Raw genomic sequence first — 20,416 nt, forward strand, 5'->3', positions numbered from 1 at the left:
GGCAGTTAAGCAAACTCTCTGTGTTACCCGAAATGCATATCTAAAAAAACTGTGTAAAATAATATTGCAATATACAGATTGATTTGTTCTGCGGCATTACTCCTGGGCCTGGCTGCCCTCCTCTGTTAACTCTGTCGAGCTCCCAGGTTTGACAGCTCCAGGTTCCTCGCAATTCCCAGAAGCTTCGGCGTCAACTCTGGAGCGCTTGAACCTGCGGTCTGGATACTGGCTGTTGTCAAAAGGCATGCGATGGACACAAAGGACGTGGGTCTTCAGATTTCCCTTCTGAGAGGCACTGTAGGGGCAGTATCTGCACTGGAAAGGCCGGTGACCTGTGCAACAGACAAACATTGGGTTAGCATTTCCTCAGGCCTGCAGGGGTTCCCCACCACCCACCCTCTGTAGTGCAGCTCACAGAATGGGATAATGGAAAAACACAAGTCTCTCCTTCTCTTATAGGTGGACTTAATCATACAGCCCCTTTCTGCTTACACACTATACATTTAAAGCTCTGCCCCCCCCCCGTTTGTTGAGGGTGCTTAGAACTGTAGTTCTGTGAGGGGTTCCCAGGGTTCTTGGTTGGTGGTGTGTTCGCAAGCCACAGTCTTCGCACAGGCGCTGCCGTGCCTCAGTTTCCCAGGACGTGAAATTTACAGGACTTAATTCAGGGGTCAGCAAACTTTTTCAGCAGGGGGCTGGTCCACTGTCCCTCAGACCTTGTGGGGGGCCGGACTATATTTTGGAGAAAAAAATATGAACAAATTTCTATGCCCCACAAATAACCCAGAGATGCATTTTAAATAAAAGGACACATTCTATTCATGTAAAAACACCAGGCAGGTCCCACAAATAACCCAGAGATGCATTTTAAATAAAAGGACACATTCTACTCATGTAAAAACGTGCTGATTCCTGGACCGTCCGTGGGCCGGATTGAGAAGATTATTGGGCCGCATCTGGCCCCCGGGCCTTAGTTTGGGGACCCTGACTTAATTGGACAGACACAGGGCCTCTCTGGCTCTGCTATTTTCAAAAGAGAGTGGGCAAATTTCACACCAATTGTGCCCCCCTCCCCCACTTCTTGAGATTCAGGATACACAGGGTTCCCTGCCATGACTTTAGCACCTTAGAAAGTCATCTGTGGATCAGTGCTGGGATATAGGGGTCGAAAATACATTCTATCAGTGACATGCAGTGAAATTTTTCATAGTGGAACAGTTAGGGCCAGAGGCGCTAGCTTGTGAGGGGCATGGGGGGGGTCGATGTTATGCATGTAATGTTGTGACATCATGCCGTCTTGCACGTGAGCATTGCGCCTCCCTCCCTAAGCTGGGTAGAAGCTTCCTGTGCTTTGCAAAGGAGGTGGCAGGGGAACATTTAGGGGACTAGCTTAGTCCCCTCAGTCCAATGCCCGCACACCACTGCATACTATTGAATTTTTAAAAAAAATAATTTTAAAAAGCACAACAGCCAATCCCCAGTATCTTGTAAATATGTAACTTTGTAAATAATACTGAAACGACACGTACAATTGAATGTCATTTTGCAGCCTATTTCAATAAACTAGTTTTATGGAATTTTAATGCCATGGCACACATTTGATTTGAATTCGATTTTCTTTTTTCTTCAAGTAGAAGAGGGACGCTAAGGTGCTCAATTGTTAGAGAAGAACGGAAATGAGAAGGGATGTTACGGGGGTGGAGTTAATATTTCTTAGTTTAGGCGAAAGCCAAGTAAGATGCGACACGATAGATGTTTGGTGCCTAGCACGGAGAGAGTGGGTGGAGATAAGTTCTTCTCCCTCTCTCCTAACACTAGAACTCGTGGACACCCATTGAAGCCGGATGTTGGTGGATTAAGAAGGAAGTCCTTGGGTCAACTGTGGAACTCGTTCCTACAGGAGGCTGTTCAGGACAGGTAAAATATAGTACTTCTTCACGCCGCGCATAGTTAAACTACATAATTCCCTCTCGCACGAGGCAGTGATGGCCACCAACCTTGATGGCTTTAAAAGAGCTTTGGACAAATTCATGGAGAAGAGGGCTATCAATAGCTACTAGCCCCAAGGGCTATGTTCTACTTCCACAGTTGGAGGCAGCAATGCTTCTGAATGCCAGTTGCTGGAAACTGCAGGAGTGGAGAGGGCTGCTGTGTGTTTGGGTCCTACTTGAGGGCCTCCCATTGCAGTGTCTGATTGGCCCCTGTGAGAACAAGAGTCTAGAATAGATGGGCCATTGACCTGGTCCAGCAGGCTCTCCTTCCATTCTTCTGTTCTGTTCTGTTCTGTTCTGTTCTGTTCTGTGCAGCTAAAGGAAGCAAGTGGGAGCTCACCCTACTCGCGCTGCATTTGTGGCCGCCTTGCATACACTAAATTGTTCCAGATTATTCTGAGCTAGCCTGAGACTTCATGCTGCATCTGGCTTGGAAGGTTATGTTGCCGCAATCACATTTCAACCTATGCTGGGAAGTTGTTGATGTGTCTTACTGGAACTTTATGAGCTTTGTCTTTCAAATTAACTTAGACCAGGGCCATCTGAGGTCAAATGCACTTAGCTTACTTTAATTTGCTGAAATAAACGAATAAATAAATGTGCCTGACCATCTGCAAAAAAAGCTAAGGCTATTGGAAGACATGACCTAATAATCACATATGAAGAACAACATTAGCCCCCTCCTCCCCCCCATCTGATTTTTTTCCTGTTACACACATGCACAGAGGCTGCAGACATGTTGCAGAGGCAGAACTGACCAAATGATTTTGACTTTATGCACTCGCTAGACAAGATTCAGATGGGCACATACGGAAAACTTCTTCACTGCCATCCATCAAAGAATGCATTCTGCTTAATTCCATTTAAATTTGAATGCCTAGATCAGGGATCCCCAAACTGTGGCCCTCCAGATGTTTTGGCCTACACCTCCCATGATCCCTAGCTAACAGGACCAGTGGTCAGGGATGATGGGAACTGTAGTCCAGAACATCTGGAGCAGGGGTCAGCAAACTTTTTCAGCAGGGGGGCGATCCACTGTCCCTCAGACCTAGTGGGGGGGCATACTATATTTTGGGGAAAAAAATATGAATGAATTCCTATGCCCCACAAATAACCCAGAGATGCATTTTAAATAAAAGAACACATTCTACTCATGTAAAAACATGCTGATTCCCAGACCGTCCGCGGGCCAGATTTAGAAGGCGATTGGGCCGCATCCGGCCCCCAGGCCTTAGTTTGGGAACCCTGATCTGGAGGGCCGAAGTTTGGGGATGCCTGATCTATAGGTTTAAATGCCATTGGTGGATTGTATCCAATGTTGGTCCTACTCAAAATGGAACCATTTACATGAATCCCCATGACTAACTCAGGTACATTATTTTAAATGGATCTGCTCTGAGTAGAACTTAGTTAAATACACCACTGTGCCTAGATTCTGACCAATGTGTGTTGGATTGTCCCGACCTGTGCAAAACAATTCTACCCCTCACATCTGAGGGCAGAATATGTGGCACAGCATTTGCACACATTAAGTCAAACTCTTGTCTGCTAAAAGGTACATGCCAATAAATCATTACTGTGACCCCCTTTCCAAGTGAAAACCTGTCTGTTTTTCTATCTAGTGCTACTCAAAAGTTATGATGATGAAGGAAGAAGAAGCGAAAGTTTACTCTAACTGTGAAGTGTCAGTTTACACACCCAAAGGAAAAGTACTAGGGAAAGCAAAGACCAAAATTATAAACAGGAGGTAGGTACAGCTCTGGAATTTTCAGCAGAAGGGTTTTAAAAAGCCATTAATGGAGAAATTGCACTTTGGAGTCTAAGGCTGAATCTGCTTATTACCTCACAGACCCATATAATCTATGTTGTAATGTGCTAAGGGATTATATCGCGGCAACAATGAAACCTCTGGCACCCATTGGCTGAGCTGAAGTGATGCCATGGGATGTCCATGAACATCCTATTTGCTGAGGGAAGTTGTCAGCAGTAGAGGGCTCAGTGGGCTGAAAAGAAAGATAAGTTTGCTGAGGAAAACCCCCGCAGTCAGATTCCAGGGCAAGTAGAAGTATATGGAGCCTGCTGGCAATTGTGAAAACCTCAAAGCTTAGTAGGAAGAGGTACCAGGAGCAGGGAGCGAAAGGTCCCAGTGAGCTGAACCAGGGGACAAAGCAGGGAGCAGATGGAAAAACAAGAACTAAAATAAAGGGCAAGTAGCAGAGACACAAAGTGAAGGCAAAATAAGTCGAGCGAGCATATTCTGGTTGTTGGTCACTCATAACTTCTACATTGGGCACCCTTTATGGGCTAAGTTAAGTTTTTCCATGTTTGGAAATCAAATTTTATGAAAACAATATTGATGCACAGTTGCCTGTGATCTGTAGATTGGAGTCGATTTCAAAGTCTCCATTTATAACTGTTTCCAATCCTCAATTGTGTTTGGTGTATTTTCCAAATAATTTGCTTTTTCGTTTTTCTACAAAAAAAAGAGTCCTCAATATATACAGATTTCTGCATGCAATTTTCCCTAATATAATGCATCCTTGTATGCTGTTTTTCCTAACTTTAGCATTTCATACACTTTCCTCAAATGTGAGCACGCCGATCATAAATATGTCAGCCCACAATTAAGCAGGTCGTCTACGCCTATCACTGAAACATAACTTAAGAGATGGAATACGACAAGCAGTTACTATATTTTGAGTGTATAAATAGGTTTAAAACTTGTTGAAGTAACATACTATTGGGAATTGGTCTCATCAGATTTTTTAATGAGGCATCACAGTCAGAGGGCCCCATAGAAACTGCCTCTCCACACACAGAGACTAGGAATCTTAAATAAGAACCACTACATTACTGAACACTGAACCCAATGGTTTCCTCAAAGCTCCTTCACACCTGTAACATTCCCAATTTTTGGCCCCAATCTAGGCTTGTCTTGGCCCCACTCTAGGCTTGGGAACCTGTTTGGATGCTGTAGTCCATATCACTCAAAAGAGACGTCACCTTCATATCTTATGCCAATCCTAAATGGTCATCCTGAGACAGAGTTTCTCATGGCGTAATCTAACGGGTTCTTTTCTTCTGGTGTTCTAACCACCCCTTCCTCAGCCAAGGAACTACAATCCATTCTTTCCCCTCCGAAACAGTTGTGTCTCCTGTTTGTGAGCCCCTTTGACCTGCAGCACAGCCCTGGCGACTTCTACCAGCTTCTTCCTGCTAAATCTGAGGCCCATCTCAGATTTATATCACATTTATACCACAATACCGTAAACAGTCATAGTTTCCTCCAAAGAATCTTTGGAATGGTCATTTGTTAAGGGTGCTGAGAGTTGCTAGGAGACCCCTCTTCCCCTCACAGAGCTACAATTCCTAGCATTACCTAGGAAGAGGGATTGATAGTTTAAACCAGGCACCCCCAAACTGCGGCCCTCCAGATGTTTTAGCCTACAACTCCCATGATCCCTAGCTAACAGGACCAGTGGTCAGGGATGATGGGCATAGCTGCCAAGTCTCCTGTATTCCCCGGGCAACCCCCATTTTTCCAGCTGTTCCCAGCCGAAAAAACGGATTTTTTTGTTTTTTCCAGGTTTATTCTGGCGCGGTGGCCATTTTGCAACTGGGCGGAGCATGTTCAGAAGCGACTTTTGGTGCTGCTCTGCCCAGTTCCAAAATGGCGACAGCGCTACTTCCGGTCCGATCCCTTATTTTTCAGGCAGGAACTTGGCAGGTATGATGATGGGAATTGTAGTACAAAACATCTGGAGGGCCAGAGTTTGGGGGTGCCTGGTTTAAACCATTCAAGGAACTGTGGCTCTGTTAGAGGAATGGTGGGGCAGTCCCCCTTAACAAACTACAGTTCCTACGATTCACTATGGTTGCATAACTCATTTGCATCTTACAGCTCTAGAACTCTACAACATTTTTTGTTATTTTTTACTTTATCACACAGGTATAACAATCTAAGAAATGTAAACCCAATCAGGCAGTCCCTTTCCTGGCATTCACATCCCACTGAACTCAATGGGACTTACTCCTGAGGAGACCTTGCACTGTATCATTAAGGACCTGCAATTAAAGACTTGAAGTCTATTTTCGAAGCGTCTAGCTTTACCTGTGCAATGCCAGTGACACCTGCCAAGCAGATTCGCTTATTCATTAAAGTGTTAACACTAATTCAAAACATTTTTTTAAAAAAAGAAGGATCCAATAAGCGTAAATTAAGCAGCACTTAATTATGCCCCAAAATGCTTTCACCATTTGGTATCATTCAAAAGGGTTTGAATGTTCACATCCCTGCAAAACATATCACAGTTTGGGCTTATTAATTCAGCTGCGTTTAACACGCACAGAAGCATTAATGGCACCCGAAAGTGGTTTCAACTCTCTACTGCGTTGTTTTTCCATCACTAACTTTTGGGGGCCATCAAAATTTCACATCACTGTCATGTGAAAAGTTAAGTACACAATAAGTTAATTTGTATTGTCACTGTGCAGTACAACAGCAGTAAAGAGCACATCAATTTTTAATCCGGTATGAATAATATATAAATATGTATACACAGTGCGGGTCAAAAAGTGTAAGAGCAAAAGAAGTGGTATGTTGTTTACAGCAGCAGTCATACAAAAAAAAACAAACCACCATTCTGGAGATCAGTCTTACAAAAGATAACAACATCTGCAATTTGCTTGTAACTGGGGGGCAAAGCAGAATGCCCATTTCTCTTGGGTAACACCGTCCATTAATTACTGCTCAAAACTGGTTGTGGGCAGCAGGATCTTAAAATAACCAGGCCTAGATAAGCAGGCAAGTAATTTATACCATTTTTATCAGATGGTAGTTGGGGAGGACTTTGGGGGCTGCGGGCTCCTTCTTTTCAAGTCATAGATCACATATATACTAGCTGGGGTGTATCTTCCAACATATAATCATTTGAAAGACGCTTTAAGAGAATAGCTTCTCATAGTTCAGAAGACAAATATTCTGCTGCAATTCTAGAAAGTAAGATTACCCATGGCTCAGTCCATGCAACTAAGACTGCTTCAGAATAGCCAGGTGGAAACAAGAGAGGTGGGCACTATGGTCAAATGTTCTGGGACCTTTGAAGGATGTACAACTCAGATGTACCACTGAGTATTCTGGCAGTACAAAGTGGTTTGTTTTTTTATGGCTTGCCTATGTACCTTTTCAAAATACAGTGGACGCTCAGGTTGTGAACGTGATCCGTGCAGGAGGCACGTCCGCAACCCGCAGTGCCGCGTCTGTGCATGCGCGGGTCACGATTTGGTGCTTCTGCACATGCGCAGAGCACGATTTAGCAGTTTTGCGCATGCGCTAGTGCCGAAACCCAGAAGTAACCCATTCAGGTACTTCCGGGTTCGGCGCAGGACGCAACTTGGAAAGACGCAACCTGAAGCGCCTGTAACCCGATGTATTGTTTCTCTTGGGAACCTCGTTCTTCTCCGTTTATCTCATATCTCTTTCAGAAGTTAACCCCCCCCCCAAGGCCCCTTTTGATGTGCCTACTTGTAGCAAACTTTAAGCATGATTAAACCAAGGTGATCTATCACTTTTTGGACTTTCTGAAAATGCCTCAATCACTCAATCAATCAGTTCAGTGGCTCTTGTAAGCACTGGCTAGGGAGTGCAGTTAAACTTCACAGAGAGTACTTTCCATCCTGTTTCTGCATTGATCCATGATTATTTAAATCCACATGACATTTTATGGTGCTTTTTCTCTCAAAATACAGATTTTAAATGTATCTGAATTTTTTTTTCCAGAAACGGAAATAGCCTTGAAACATTTTGAAAGTGCAAAAATCCATGCATAATTATGCTCCAATTTACATATTAATTCAGGATGTGTGGGTCAGTCAGTTTGTATCAAATTTTGCAAATATCCCATTCCTCAAGCAGAGTTAAACTTGCTTAATGGCCAGTTCCTAGTGAACCCTGGGAACTGTGAGAAGGACTACCATTCTCTCACTGCATTACAACTTCCAGGATTGTTTGGGGAAAATCTGTAACATTTAACCAGTATGAAATCCGTGTTATTTTGTATTACTAGTATACTACTTTATTTCCTACTGCATCTGCATTGAGCATCAGCCTGGAATTACCTCTCTGCTTAATATTCATTTGCAACTTTTCAACTTAGGTCGAACTGAGTCTTGTTTAACTGGGTCAGCCAAAATGCTTTGTTTGATAAAAGGAAGAACTCGCAAGACTAAGACCTGGGTTAACTCCAGCTACTACTGTGTGCCTTATTGGAGAAGCGGACTTATGTTGGCAACAGGTTTCTAGGAATGTCCCTTGGGAAAAGGAAGAGCAAAAAGCAAGTATTTCAATCTTTTATACACCCATACCTTCTTTCCTCCCTTTAAAAAATGTTACTCTGTTAATTTAGCCTTTGAGTGAAGGGGGGAAAGCTTTGTTTTGTTTTCCTTCAAATTCACGACTTGATATGTTGCTTTGCGACAACATGTTGTCAGCCCACATCAGTCACACCACATCACATTAAGTTTCATGAGATGGTGTGCTTGAAAGCAGAGTCCAAGAAAAAGCATATCAAAGTGGAAAGGTTCTGAAATTCTGAAGGGTTTTTGTTGTTGCTGCTTAACAGATCTCCAAATGTCCATTATCAAGTTGGCACACCTCATAGAGATTTGTTGTTTTTTTAAAAAAATTGCAGTTCACTAGTTGGTTTCAATGGACTGAAACCTTTTCCAACTAATTTTTGCAGCGCCATACTTTTCACAAAATTGCACCTAACAAACCTTAATAGGAGTAATCGAGAATGAGCTACATTGAGTCTTTTCCATGCAGGAATTTCTACTTTTATGATGCTATCTTATTTTAATGAGGGATTTATTTTATTTTATTTTTTTAAAGAAACAACAACATCTGTTTTATAGCTTTAAATTGTTTTTAGGATTGTTTACACCAGGGGTTGTCAATGCGGTTGCCTCCAAATGTTGTTGGACTACAATTCCCATCAACCTCAGCTGCATGGCCAGTGGGCAGGGGTGATTGAAGTTGGAGTCCAAAACAACAGCTGGAGAGAAACTCATTGACTACCCCCAATTTACACTGTATTGGTTTGGGTATGCTAGGAGTCCTTTTGAGGAGGCTTTTACCCAGGAAGCTGGAATATAATAAATACCTCAATCAATAGATTCTGTTCTACTTTTGCAGAAACGCTCAAATTAGGACATATAACAATATTCTTCTTGTAAAAGGAAATGAAGTCCCGGCACACCAGAGCTCTGAATCATAGCCAATACTTGTACGAGTCAAAAAGTGACCTCTTTAATAGTTGCTAATTTACTGGCAACAAGAAGCATCCATTATTCTAAGAAGAAGACTACAGGGCAATGCACACTAATAAGATAAGGTAAAGACAATCAACATTAAAAATGTTTATTTTCTTGATCAAAGTAAATTAATTCTGTCCTGCTATGAATATTTGATCAGTGTCCAAATTCCACATACATTTCCACCATGAAATATGTTGTCTTTGTGCTCTAAAAAGGCACATATGTAGGGGATTGCATTGGAGTGTAAAAAGGATCATTAGAATAGTCATATGGCTGAGATGAGGAATTAATTCCAAATTGTTACGGGTGTACTAATAGCAGCAAAATCATGGCTTTCTCCCAAAGCAGCAAGAAATGGTAATTTCAATGAAAAATGTCAATAGTCTATTACTCAGAATCCTTCTGCTTTTCCCACTATGATGTGTTTTATAGTTTGGAATATTTGTACAGATATTGTTTATACACAGATGCAAAGAGAAAACAAAACACAATGCACATATATTCACATTGTACAATGTGAACATTTAGATAAAGAAGCTAGGATAAGCTAGAAATGAACTTTTTTTTAAAAAAAGAAGAAGCTTTCTGTTAAGGCCAAAAGAGCACACACACACACACACACACACACACACACACACACACTTTAAACACAAAAGTTGAAATTAGGAATGTGAAGACACAAGTATACCCCATTCAATTGTGTGTTTTGTTTTTGGTTTTTTGGTTTTTTTTACTAACGTTATCATTATTTTGGTGGTGCTCAAAATTATTTGGCTGCTTCAGCCCAGCAGGAAAAACCAAATTCAGTGGCAATTCAACTGAAAAAAATGTTCAGAATACAAGATGGTGAGATTGTGCTAAGAAAAAGACTAAGGGCAATTTAGCCATATAATATTTGTAAATATCTTTATTATAGAAAAATATTTTCCCTGCATCATTTTTAAACTGTTTGTCTGCTTCCAGTAGGGATTGGCAAATCTGTCAATTTCAATTTCTCATTTCTCCCCTCTTAAGCTTACACCTATCCATTTCCACAGCAGTCTGAGAATCTTTTTTCAAGAACAAGTCCTCTTGAAAATTCTGCAGCATTTTAGCATGAATTTCTACCAACAGGACACTGCTTCGTATGCAATTTTGCCTAATAAACATAGTTCTTCCCCCCCCCCAAAGCAATATTCCTTTTCATCTGTTTTTGTATGTCCTTCTGCATTTTATGGACAATTTATATGCATTTTTGTACATGTGACTTGGCTGAAGAACCACACTTCAAAATTTGGAGAAGCGTGGGTTATGAAGGATAGTTGTGTTTGCATATTGTTTTGAGAAGTGCAAATTAGGAATGTCCATCTAAAGATGAGAACTGGATTGAATTTCTACCCCATCCTGAGCTTTCAGCCCATGGGACCTCAATTGCATCATAATGTACACCAACTATGACATTCATGGGCCTTTTGGGATGCAGTTAGAATTGACAGAGATGAGGATCCATCCTCCGTCACCTGTCCTTGCTGACAGGTGGAGGAAAAGGTCTGCAGCATGGTTTGAACTATAGAAAGGTGGCATACAGATGAAATTGTGTGTGTATGTATTTTTTCAGTGAAGAATGCCCCACGTTCAGTCCCTGGCATCTTCAGGAAGTGCTTTTTTCTGAGACCCTGGAGGGCTGCTGCCAGTCAGTGTAGACAACAGTGAGGTAGATGGACTCATGATCCGACTTCTGTAAAGCACTAAGAGGCTGCTCCCATTTTCAATTACGATGACCTGCAATTTAAGGAGCTGCAATTTTCATTTTTTATGATGAAAACCTGACTAGTGGCTATTGCGGTGCTTATGCATTTAGATTTCCCTCCTCTCTCTGCATAGTTTCCTTGGCATAGTTTTCCTATCCACAGCTAACATTCTAAAATGGTCTCTGCATCCCCCAATAGACCAGAATGGCCCTAAAGCAGCCATTCTGACCTGGAACGTAATAATATGGATAGGGGAGAAAAATGCTGAATAAATACATTTGTCCAATAGGCAATAATGGCTGTGATGAAGCCATTCTGCTTTATGAGTCTCACAATATACATTTTGAAGAGCTCCCCTATTGCTGGATCAACTGAGATGGCTCTAGCCAATGACATATCCGTAATGAAAGTTTTTGGAAACTTTCTAGATGAGAATTTGTCCGAACGTAGGCAACAGAAGCAGCTGAAAAGAGCTTCTGAGTAAATAGCTCTGTTTTGCAAAGGGCAGCTGCCCCAGTTATCACAAGGACAGCTGTTTTGAGTTCCATTGGGCATGTGCAAGAGATGGTTGGCATGGGCTGAAATGGCCTGGATCAAAATAGCTGCTGAAATGGGTGAAAGGCAAAATGCAGGCTCATTCGGCAACCAGTGTGATGTGGTTAGAGTGATCAACTAGGACCTGGGAGACCAGGGTTCAAATTCCCACTCAGCCATGTGAAGCTGCAGAACTTGCCTCAAATTCCCTCTCCCCCCAAAAATGCATTGAAGTATTGTTTTAGGATTAGATAAATTTAGAAATGAATACATTGAGCTAAACATATGTATCCATGCATGTATTTTGTAATATATATGAATATGTAAATATGGATTTTCATACAATATGGGATGGAATTGATTTGTACTGAAAATTGACACAGACTGATTCAGCCACCCCTAGACAGTTCCAGTTCTATCCAGGACTTCTGGAAGACTCAAAATGTACCAACTATGCAGTTCTGTAGAAGAGAATGGTCCTAGCCAAATACATTCTACTTGGAGATGACCCATTGAAATCAATGAACCCACATTAGTAATGTCCATCAGTTTCAATGGGTGTACTTTGAGTTGCTGATGGGTCTCAAACCCTCAGTAAGTTAGGGACTTCTCCTGCATGCAAAGGCAGGTTCTGGAGGATTGAGCATAAAAGATCAATAGTGGGTCCAATGGTAAGAAGGCAGTTTCTGCATATGCTGTTGAGGGACGTTAGGGGCAGGTGGAGCCCATTAACCTTGGGAAAGTAGCCCATCTAGGAGAAGGAAGATTCTGATCCTAAACCTCTACTGCCTTGTGGCTATACTAATTTATGAGAAAGCCTTTGGAAGTAAACCCTGATAAACAATTTGTACCTGCTGCCTTGTGGGACATCTTCCAGACAAGAAAAGGCTAAGGAGCCCTTCCACGAATCCAGAGTGGAGTCCCTAAGACCTTGTGCACCTCCTTCCAGTAACTCCTGCAGCTAAGCTGGCGCCAAAAGTATTTCTCTGCTTTCCTTAGGACCACATCAGTGAGACCGAGAGGGGATATTGTTGTCTAGGCAGACCAGGACCTCCATACACACTGCCCTGACTGGCTCTCCACAGAGGTCCCTTTGGTGCTGCTTGACTTCAACCCCAGAGTGTTTGTTATAATAATAATAATAATTTATTAGTTATACTCTGCCCATCTGGCTGGCTTTCCCCAGCCATTCTGGGTGGCTTCCAACAAAATATTAAAATACAAGCTTCCCTAAACAGATGCCAACAAACAGTAGTGTCGCAACAGGGGGGCGGTGCGCTCCCGGTGCCATGTCTCCAGGGGTGACAAGGCGGCACAAGCAGCCATCACACCGCCACAGCTGCACGTGGAGGATCCTCTGTTCACGGCTGCAGCCGCAAGCAGAGGATCCCGGCACCATCCGTATGGAGCTGGAGCAGCGCCGCCAGCAAACCACTACATAGCGCTCATGGGCAGCATCATTACGTACGGCGCCTGCATCGTACATAGTGATGCTGCACATGCACGCTATGTAGCAACGCCCCGCCCCCGGGTGCACATCATTTTTGCCGCTCCGGGTGCCCGAGCGGCTTCCTCTGCCACTGCCAACAAACACAGGAATTAGGGGGATATTTCTACCTTCCTCTTTTAGTCAGTCATCATTTGTTCTCTATCCACTTTGGATATGGAGGCATATGTGCCTTCTCATTAAATTACACTCTCCTGTACATATGCAGCACACTCTGCACAGTAGCAACTCCAGAAATGGTGTGCTCAATTTTCACATCTAAAGAGCAATGTAAGAGGCATATGGGGCCTTACCTGTGCTGTGTTTTTATTCCAACATCTGGCCTGTATGATATGACAATGATGTCTCAAACTCTCCTGTAGGTCCAACATCAGACAATCTGGGGCAGCTTCAGTGCCCCATTGGTGCTAATGCCTCTCATGAGCTCCTGTGCTGGGTGGATGGGTCTGGGAAACCACTATTTACAATTTCCACAATGCCTCAGGGTTTCCAATAATGGGGAATTTACACGGTGGCATTTTCTTGTGGCATTGTGGATGAGCAAAATGGCGGCCCTCCAAGCTCTATACTGCAAGACAACGTGAGAAATTCAAAATGGCAGCTTACATGCCGGCTGGTCTCCATTTTGGAGGCAATTTTCCAAGTGGCATGAGGATAGTGAGGTTTGCCTGTCCTAATCCCCTTTGGTCTGTAGGACAAATGGCACAGTTATGAATCCTGTCCCAAGTTTTTGGAAAGAGAAAAACTATTTGTTTCAATCTTTTTTTCAAGAGAAAAGACTCCTTCCATGTATCTCATTAACTTTGTTGCCTCCCACAGTTTGTAAAGATAAATGCAATGGCATAAGAAAAACAGAATAAAGACTTTTGAAAACACAGCTAATATAAAGTGGTTCAGGGCAGAAGCTAGCAAACTCATATAAAGAAAATGACTGCTAATATACAGATATTTCATCATCTTCCTGCATATTATATATACTTTTAAGACATTAATCAAATGACTCACCAAACCTTAGAGGAAATATCACTAATTTTAAAGTTTCCCCCCCTTTAAAGCCAGTGAAATATATCTGTTGATGAGTCATCGATATATATATGTGAATTATTGTTGCATGAGGCAATGGTAAAAAGACAGAAGGGTTTTCAAGACAAGTAATCAAAACTTCAGAAGTAACTAGATATAATTACGTCTGTGAGAAATGTAGATTGCATAATACCTGGACAGCCAAAGATGTAATATTCTTGGAGCTTGACTTCACCGCTTTTGGGAGGGGGGGGATAAGTTGTGCAAATATGACAGGAAGGTTAGTGTCATGTGGGAGACCATGTGGTTAAATGGAAATTATGTGTGGTGGTGGAGAAACATTTTGAGCACTTGTTGAACATAGCTGGAAGGAGCACAGGTACAAAACTACAGTTAATTGTCTGTGCCTGCCATTGGCTCTGGCACCTCCTACTGTTGGCCTCCCTGCTTTCTGCTCTACCAATCCCAGTGGGCGCCAGCCATCCTTGTAAAACAACAACAAAAGAAGTCATAAACGCATGTGGAAGTTCTTCCTCGGTCAAAATATCTGAACAATTTTAAAAAGAGCTTTGCTAAGCCTGGTGAAATTTGTCAGAGGGGTTTTACACAACTGAACAATATGACCCAATTCCATGTAGATCTCCACGTAGCAAGAATGCTGAACACCTGCATTTTACAGGGGTTAAGTACTGCCTGCCTAAATATCTTAGTTCAGCTAGCTTCTTATATTATTCTCTGCTTCTTTGGTGTCACTTAAAATAAATAAGCTTTTGCTTTTTAATCTGAGATGCTGCTTTGTTATGAAAGTTGAATAATTTAGATGGTATTTTGTCACATTATAACTTGTCTTACCACCCAAGATGCCATAACCTGTAGTGACAGTTTAGTAAGGTGCCTCAAAAACTCCTTGCAAGTGATTTATAAATGGCAGTGTCATACATTATCTAGGTATTATTCACTAACTTTAACAAGAAGGAAAAAAAGAGCACTTTTTCTTAAAAGAGGTTTTTGTTTTGTTTTGTTTTGTTTTTTGCTTGAAGCCTAAACATCCAAGGACACACACTGGCAAAACTCTCCAATTTGGAAATGTGGCTTCATTACTTTGTATCTAAACAAATTCTTGCTATATTTTTATTAGTATATGTGCAGGCAAGATGTATGATGCCATTTTTGGCAGAAGATGCATTGCAGTGGAATGGAAACAGTACAGCATGTGACGAATACAGGGCAGGATGAATATAGTGCCTTCTCACATCCCTAGTTGGGGACTGGTGGGGGGAAGGAATTTTATTTGGGGGAGGGTATCATTTTATGTACATTTGTAAACTGTTCTGATGTCTTTTTTTAATTGCAGTAAACAAATATTTTTATAAATAAATAAATAAATAAAATGAAAAGTGTCTGCCTTTGGTTTTACTTCTGGATGCGATCCAGAATGTATGGCCAAGGAATGACAGATGCCTGCAACCAGATGTAATGGAGCATGGTATCGTTTCTGTCTAATCCACTTATCTCACCGCTGCCACATAAACCAAAACAAATGGGCAATGTGGAGGCACAGCATAGCTATAATGACTAGTGGCCATTGATAGCCTTCTACTACATGAATGTGTGTCCAATCCTCTTTTAAAGTCGCCTAGGTTGGTGGCCATCGCTGTGTCCTGTGGGAGCGAGTTCCATAGTTTAACAATGTGCTCTGCGTGAAAAAGGAGGGCTTCCTTTTCTCTGTCCGCTCTCTCCATGCCATGCATAACTTTGTAAATTTCTATGTTCAAAGTTCCCTCTAGTGCAATATTCTGGTTCCTACAGAGGCCAAAGAGATGCCACTAGGAAGCACATGAAACAGTAGTTGTGCCCCATTGCTCCACAGCGACTGCTTGTGAGAAGCACACAGCTTCTGGAGACTCAAGAATGCACATGGCTGGCCTGATAAGTTGCCACTGGCAGACTGTTTTCCTCAGTGAATTTGTCTCAAACCCCTTTAGAGCCATCTAAACGCATGATCATGACCACACCTTTTGTGGTGGGGAACGCCGTAAATTAAGCTTTTAAAATTGGAGCAATGACCGCCTTAATTAAAGAGCTGCCAAGCAGAAGAAACAGATAGAGACCATAAATATCATTTTTAAGTATTAGAACAATAACATTAAGACTCGTTATCAATACAGAATAAATGGTTGTTGTCCAATAGTATTCAGTTCAATGGGAGTTTAGTCATTGATTTGAAGAGGCCACAGAATATGCTCAGTTATCGTAACGCAGGATTTATTTGTGTTGGAAAAGAACGCGGACTGAGGGTTTAGCAGCTCAGGAGCACCATCCTTAGCCTTTTAGACTGCGGCCCTGATCCTTGGCCAGCCAGTGGCGGGGCTCTCCCCTGCTGCTGGCAAAATATGGTTTCATGGTTGCTCTCTGGCATTTCCTTGCCCCAGAATTTCCGGAGGTCATTTATGTGCAGCGCTTGAAAAAGCAGAAGAACAGGAGGCTGTCTTCTGCAGAGTCAGGCCCATGGTCCATCTAGCAGCAGCAGCTCTCTCGGGTTTCAGAAAGGGGAGCCTTTCCCTGCCGACCAGCAGGTGCTATCAAGGATTGAACCTGGGACCTTCTGCACACAAGCAGGTGCCCTGCCACTGCACTACAGGCCTTTCCTCTCATTTCAAGAGGATGCATGTTTCCACATTCTCCAGATTGCATCAAGCAGCACCGAATGAAAAATATGTCCTTTGCGTCTCTGTTTTGCGGAGCGCTCGGAAAATAAAAAAAGCCTCCCCTTATTTTGTTATGCCAGAGGGAGCCTAATGAAAGTGAACATGGCACGGCTTCCTGGAAAGGAAGACCCTGCCTCCCTTTAAACATGTAAGGCCACCACCTCTTGAACCCTCCCTCCTTTCATCCCTTGTAAGGCAAGAGAGATGATAAGAAGTCATGTGGGCTTTCTCCCCCTGCCAGCAGCTCCAACAGCTGTGAAGCCCTCTTTCAGCACAATTCATAAAAAAGAAGACTTTTTTTTTTGCCCGTGGCAGAACGGCGTACAATTTCTGGCCCTTCAGGCTAAAACAATAAAATGCAAAGAGGAAAATGTGAGGGGGGGTTTCTTCTCCCCCCTCCCCAATCCTTTAAACTTCCCACAACAACCTCAGCAAAACCACATGACTTGTCTTGTACTATCTCCCTGGTGTTTTCAGTGCTATTTTGGCAGGAAATCAGAATTACTGTTATATAAATTCCATCTGATGCCAGCGCTACCATCTGTGAGTAAAACTGTTTCACCTACGTCTGCCGGCAAAGCCACTCTCTTAGAGATGAGGGAGAAAGCCGGGCGAGGGAGGGAGGGAGGGAGAGGGAGGGGGGGAATTTTGATTAATTTGCAGAATGCTTGTGATTTGCTCATATATTATTATAACTGCTCATCACCACATGACAAATTCCCAGCACTCTGCACAGGATCCCGTTCGGTTTCAGCAGTTCCTTTGTATCGGCACCTGACAGACTGGGGAGCCTCTAATGACTTTCAGATGCTTACAAACAGTAATTCTATCTTCAGAATAAAAAAAAAAAGGGGGGGGAGGATCAGTGGAAAGAAGAAAGGGGAAAAAAGAGTTGAGTTAGTTTGTCTCATTTCCTTCCTCTATATCAGTGCAATTTAACTCTCAGGGGCAGTGTTGATCTCCAAATCATAACAATTCAATAATAATAATAATAATAATAATAATAATAATAATAATAATAATGTTAGCAGAAAATGTTATAATAATAATAGTAATAATAATAATAATAATAAATGCCCAGCATATCAAAATAAGATAAATTATTACTCAGGAATCTGGCCACCTAAAAAAAGCCATTTGCTGGGACAATTTTTCAAAGCTCCCTAATTTTATTTATTTGCCCCGTTTGGATATTCCTGATAACCTTCATGCATTTCTAGTGAACACATCTGCTTTTTAACTGCAGATGATTCTGCCCCCCTTCCTTTCAAGCTATGATTATGCTTTCTGAACCACTGTCTGTGTGCTTGATTGCCTGTTTTAGATTAGAGATTTTAGCAAGGAAACAAAGACTTCAGAATGCACATCAGTCGTGCATATGAGAAACCACAGAAGGAATAAGCAGTAAAATGTGATGCACCATCTGTCCGCAAACAATAACCTGCATGTTCTGAAGGCTTACAAATTATTTAGTGCACAACCTTGCCGAATTATTGGCCCCTTAAATAGAGCAATAGGCTGGGAGTGAGAACCTCTTTGATGCTACCCACACACACACACACACGCCTGTGTATTTGGCTTTGGTTTGCCCCCACGTCCAAACGCCAAACTCATCCTCAATTGATTGCTAACAGTGGAGGTATTTCCCAATGACGATTGGAGCAGGTTGATTTTCATTAACTAGGTCTCTGTAGGATTTTGTGGCACGGATTTGAACAGTGGGGTATATATTGCTTCTCTGGCCATAGTCTGTTTCAGATATCATGTTAATCAAAAGATGGCCTCAAATAGTGGCCGCTTGAGAGGTAGACTTCCAAGGACCAAATTCTGCCTCAAACTGGGATAAGCTATTGATTTCAACTTCAAACCCTAAAGAAGGACTTCTTAGAGATATTTGAAAGTTAGAGGCTACGCTCTTTTTAAAGACAATAAAACCTATTTTAGCTTACACTATATAAAATTGTTTAAAAATGAAACATTTTTTTAAAAAAAATCAGTTTACAGGAACTCTGTAAATTGGCATTTTTAATTTTAATTTTATACTGCCTTAAATTTCAGGATCTTCACCACATCTAGTTGGTCTCTGTTTCAGAACTTTGCAGCAACCTTCAGCATTTTTTCTTCAGAGATGGATGCAGACATATGTCTAATAGCATGCTTTTATTTATTTTTTATTACATCTATCCTGAAGTAAAGAGAAGGAGGTTTCTTGGTGACTAGAATCTAAGTATCTAAGTATCTATGACACTTTTGAGTCAAATCTGCCACTGCATTGGCAAATTAATTTATCAGTAATTATAAAAGCAGACAAATGTGTAAGGCAATTTTCTGAAGAGTGGGACCAGGATATTACTTTACCATGCATATACTGCTTTAAATTTCCCCCTAGTGTGAAGATAAAGGATATAAGAAGAGTCCAGCTGGGTAATGCAAAAGGCCTACCAAGTTCAGCCTTGTCCTGCTTCTCACAGTCGCCAACCTGATGCCTTCAGGAATCTCTCAAGTAGGGAGTGAAAACCACAGCCCTTTTCCACTCTTGCACAAGGCGCCCCAGAGCTAGAAACATTAGAATATTTCCACCCAAGGGTGCCAACTTAAATAAAAAATTGAGGGGGAAGGTAAGCCCCACTCCCCATAATCAATCACATGATACAGCAGACAGGCACCATTTCAATGGCAATGCCTATCAACCTTTTGAGGGGCGACACTTCAAATAGTTTATGGGGGGGAGGGACCTTGACCCCTAGGAGTTGGCTCCTATGTCTCATTTGCTTGTCTTTACCCAGGCTGTAGTTGTCACAAACAACTAAATAAATTTGAACTCACTTTTCTCCCTGTTCTTCCCTGACAATGGTAATATTTCTATTTACACTGAACGTTCTTTCAACCAGTTGACTGTGCAGCATCATTCATGAAAGATTCTGAGTTCCATGGAATGGAATATATGCCTTGCATTGCAACACTGAGCCTCCTCAACCGCTCCAGGACTCAATATTATCAACAGGAAGAGAAGCCTTAGAGAGATGCTTGAGCCTACGTATATTTTGAGCCAATAAACCACATTACAGATGCCAGAGTTAAGCCATGTGCCTGTTATGCCTCGTTACTGTTTCCTTTTGCTTTAACCTCTAGAACAGGCATCCCCAAGCTGTGGCCCTCAAGATGTTTTGGCCTACAACTCCCATGTTACAGTAAGACTAGAAATAGTCAGTGGGGAAAGGGGGTGGTCTCTAGATGCTTGAATAAAACATCAATTTTGGGGGAAGTTGAATTAGTACGATCTCCCAAGGATTCCTTGTATGTGAAAGCAGACAGGATATGAGTCTTGTGCAGTAAAGAGACATCCCCTTCCCTGAGCTAGAAATGGGGGGGAGGGGCGGATTTAGTTTGGTTTATTGTGTCCTCCCTCAAAGAGGGTGTGGTGCGACCTGGCAACCCAACCCTGTGTTGTGGATGGGTACGATTGGATAGCCACAACACCCTATTGGTAGATCCCTTGATGCTGGGTTAATCAGGCCAATGGGACGCTAGCCAAACCGATCAAGGGACCTATATATGCCCATGCATGTGACTCAGAGCTTCCCCTTTTGGTCAGTGCCTTGGAACACC

The 20,416-nt window shown here is 42.3% G+C and overlaps 1 protein-coding gene across 1 annotated transcript in view; it reads right to left on the reverse strand.

The window, feature by feature from the left end:
- Window positions 1-200: 200 nt before the first annotated feature.
- ZNF536 (zinc finger protein 536) overlaps window positions 201-20,416 on the reverse strand; it is a 334,106-nt gene continuing 313,890 nt past the window's right edge. The window contains exon 6 of the mRNA XM_088671843.1: window positions 201-332. The gene's annotated coding sequence lies outside the window, so the exon portion shown is untranslated. The remainder of the gene's footprint in view (window positions 333-20,416) is intronic.

The sequence above is a fragment of the Zootoca vivipara genome, chromosome 6, assembly GCF_965207765.1.
Source record: "Zootoca vivipara chromosome 6, rZooViv2.hap1.1, whole genome shotgun sequence".
Lineage (NCBI taxonomy): Eukaryota > Metazoa > Chordata > Lepidosauria > Squamata > Lacertidae > Zootoca > Zootoca vivipara.